The 3,646-nt window shown below is 48.0% G+C and overlaps 1 pseudogene; it reads left to right on the top strand.

Moving 5' to 3' along the window:
* The first annotated feature begins 2,733 nt into the window (after positions 1–2,733).
* LOC143999792 (U2 spliceosomal RNA) lies at positions 2,734–2,841 on the top strand (annotated as a pseudogene).
* Positions 2,842–3,646: the final 805 nt, after the last annotated feature.

The raw sequence follows: 3,646 nt of genomic DNA, 5'->3' as shown, positions 1-3,646 counted from the left end.
AATTTGGATGATGGTGCTTATTATATATCCTTTTTAAAGTATGCTGTCTTGTTTTGAGGCCATACTTTATACCAGCAGAACACCAGCAATTGGGTAGCTTTAGGTGCACACTGTGCAGGTGGCACAATACACCGACTGTAATTGCTGCAGCAGCTGCCTGTGGTATAGGATCAGAAGAAAAACAGCAATTGGGGTAGCTTTAGGTGTACACGGTGCAGGTGGCACAAAACACCGAATGTAATTGCTGCAGCAGTTGGTGGGGGACCAGAGCCCCCAATTCTTGTTTCATATAAATTTGGATGATGGTGCTTATTATATATCCTTTTTAAACTATGCTGTCTTGTTTTGAGGCCATACTTTATACCAGCAGAACACCAGCAATTGGGGTAGCTTTAGGTATACACTGTGCAGGTGGCACAAAACACTGACTGTAATTTCTACAGCTGCATGTGGTATAGGACCATCAGAACACCAGCAATTGGGTTAGTTTTACGGGTACACTGTGCAGGTGGCACAATACACCGACTGTAATTGCTACTGCTGCCTGTGGTTTAGGACCAGCAGAACACCAGCAATTGGGTTGCTTTAGGTGTACACTGTGCATGTGGCACAATACACCGACTGTAATTGTTGCAGCAGCTGCCTGTGGTATAGGATCAGAATAACAGCAGCAATTGGGGTACCTTTAGGTGTACACTGTGCAGGTTGCACAAAACACTGACTGTAATTGCTACAGATGCCTGTGGTATAGAACCAGCAGAACACCAGCAATTGGAGTAGCTTTAGGTATACACTGTGCAGGTGGCACAAAACACTGACTGTAATTGCTACAGCTGCATGTGGTATAGGACCAGCAGAACACCAGCAATTGGGGTAGTTTTACGGGTACACTGTGCAGGTGGCACAATACACCGACTGTAATTGCTACAGCTGCCTGTGGTTTAGGACCAGCAGAACACCAGCAATTGGGTTGCTTTAGGTGTACACTGTGCAGGTGGCACAATACACCGACTGTAATTGCTGCAGCAGCTGCCTATGGTATAGGATCAGAAGAACAGCAGCAATTGGGGTAGCTTTAGGTGTACACTGTGCAGGTTGCACAAAACACTGACTGTAATTGATACAGCCGCCTGTGGTATAGGACCAGCAGAACACCAGCAATTGGGTTGCTTTAGGTGTACACTGTGCAGGTGGCACAATACACTGACTATAATTGCTGCAGCAGCTGCCTGTGGTATAGGATCCGAAGAACAGCAGCAATTGGGGTAGCTGTAGATGTACACTGGGCAGGTGGCACAATACATCGACTGTAATTGCTGCAGCATCTGCCTGTGGTATAGGATCAGAAGAACACCAGCAATTGTGGTAGCTTTAGGTGTACACTGTGCAGGTGGCACAATACACTGACTGTAATTGCTACAGCTGCCTGTGGTATAGGACCAGAAGAACACCAGCAATTGAGTAGCTTTAGGTGTACACTGTGCAGGCGGCACAATACACCGACTGTGATTGCTGCAGCAGCTGCCTGTGGTATAGGATCAGCAGAACACCAGCAATTGGGGTAGCTTTAGATATACACTGTGCAGGTGGCACCAAACACTGACTGTAATTGCTACAGCTGCCTGTGGTATAGAACCAGCAGAACACCAGCAATTGGGGTAGTTTTAGGTGTACACTGTGCAGGTGGCACAATACACCGACTGTAATTGCTACAGCTGCCTGTGGTATAGGATCAGAAAAACACCAGCAATTGGAGTAGCTTTAGGTATACACTGTGCAGGTGGCACAAAACACTGACTGTAATTGCTACAGCTGCCTGTTTTATAGGACCAGCAGAACACCAGCAATTTAGTAGCTTTAAGTGTACACTGTGCAGGTGGCACAATACACGGACTGTAATTGCTGCAGCAGCTGCCTATGGTATAGGATCAGAAGAACACCAGCAATTGGGGTAGCTTTAGGTGTACACTGTGCAGGTGGCACAAAACTCTGACTAATTGCTACAGCTGCCTGTGGTATAGGACCAACAGAACACCAGCAATTGGTGTAGCTTTAGGTGTACACTGTGCAGGTGGCACAATACACCGACCGTAATTGCAACAGCTTCAAATTAAATTCAAAGACACTATCTCTCCATCTATCTCTCTCTCCGCCGACGCTACACACTACGCAAGGCTTCCATACAGGTGGCCTTATATAGTGTGGGGTATGTACTAAATCCCCTGAGCCATAATTGGCCAAATCCACCCCACAATAAACTGGTACAATCAGAAATAGTGCATAAAATATTCAGATACACTGTAAATTGTCTAAAAAAAAATGACCGTAGGGGGCTGCCAGTTCTGAGTGGAAATGCAAAAAGTACTCTGGAAAAGACAAGCAAGAAAGGAACAGCGCCCTCTAAGTGCAGTATAAAGGTGTATTTTAATAAGAGTAGCTAATGTACACGGTCCCTGGTCCAGGCACACTGCTGGAGTATGATGCTTCCAGATGGCGTGGAGCACAAACACAGGCAGACTGCGCTGACGTGGATCGGCGTCACTTCCGGGTTGCCTTCTTCAGGCTTTCCGGCGGCCATATTGGGTGAGGTCATTATATACCCACTCAGGTCACATGATTGACTACCATAGAAACAAACATACAAACCCGGAAATAGCAGAAAGAAGTGAAGGCTGTGTATAAAAACAACACTAATGATCGTAATGGGAATGGAGCGGTAGGAGATGTTAAAAACTCCTTTTTCGGCCTTTTGGCTAAGATCAAGTGTAGTATCTGTTATTATCAGTTGCCAAATGAGGCGCTGTTCCATCCCTAATAGAGAGGGTTTGGTGAGCATTCTCTGATGGCGTAATTAGCATCCGGAAGGGTGGTTTCGGTAGGTGCCACGTCGCGCCGCCCGACAGTAAACTGGGGGCCGATGCATGGTCGAGTCTGAGCCGTCTGGAAGGGTTCTCCTGGTGAGGATGGGTGCTGCTATTGGTCTGACCCAGAGGGTTGAGTACCTGGCCTTCTGGCCTGGATTGGGGTAGTTCTAGCCCTGGACAGTCTTTCGGGAGGGAATACTGGCTCCTTTCTAAGCTGCGGGGGAGGAGCGGTTAGTACTTCCCGAATGTAATTAGTTAGGAGTAATGGGAGCGATGGTGGAGCCTGATGGCAAAGGGCTCTCACCAAGCTTCCTGATCTTCATGCCTTCCTGCCTGGGGTGCAGGCTGCTGTGGTCCGCACCTTGGGTCAGGGTGGTCTTGAAAGCCTCTGGAGTATGTGCCCCTGGAGTGGCAGTCCAGGGGTGCCTAAACATCACTATGAGTGAGGGTCACATTGATTTTGGGCACCACGGTCACTGCACCATAGCACGCTTTTTTAGCACCTGCTTCTTGGGCTGGGCCTTTTGGCTGGGACCAGAGGAATTTTTGATTCCTGGCCGGAGGGCCTGTTCATTGTTTCACACAATGGGCACCTTTTCACTCTCCTCTCCACTATCCCTTCCCCACTTTATTTATTTATTTTCTTGCGTGTTTGTCACGTCTTGTTTTGTCCCTTTGCACGTTTGCTGTGATGAGTAGGGTCACAGGTCCCAGGGCCTGTCCTGAAAGTCTGGGGAGAGGGTGGACATGGCCTTCTGGCTTAGTTCGCCCTCTCTCTTAGG

Source organism: Lithobates pipiens, unplaced genomic scaffold, assembly GCF_037356315.1.
Source record: "Lithobates pipiens isolate NorthernLeopardFrog02 unplaced genomic scaffold, aLitPip1_a1.2 Scaffold_19, whole genome shotgun sequence".
Taxonomy (NCBI): Eukaryota; Metazoa; Chordata; class Amphibia; order Anura; family Ranidae; genus Lithobates; species Lithobates pipiens.
The sequence above is the reverse complement of the archived record's forward strand: the minus strand, read 5'-3'. Positions and strand labels throughout refer to the sequence as shown.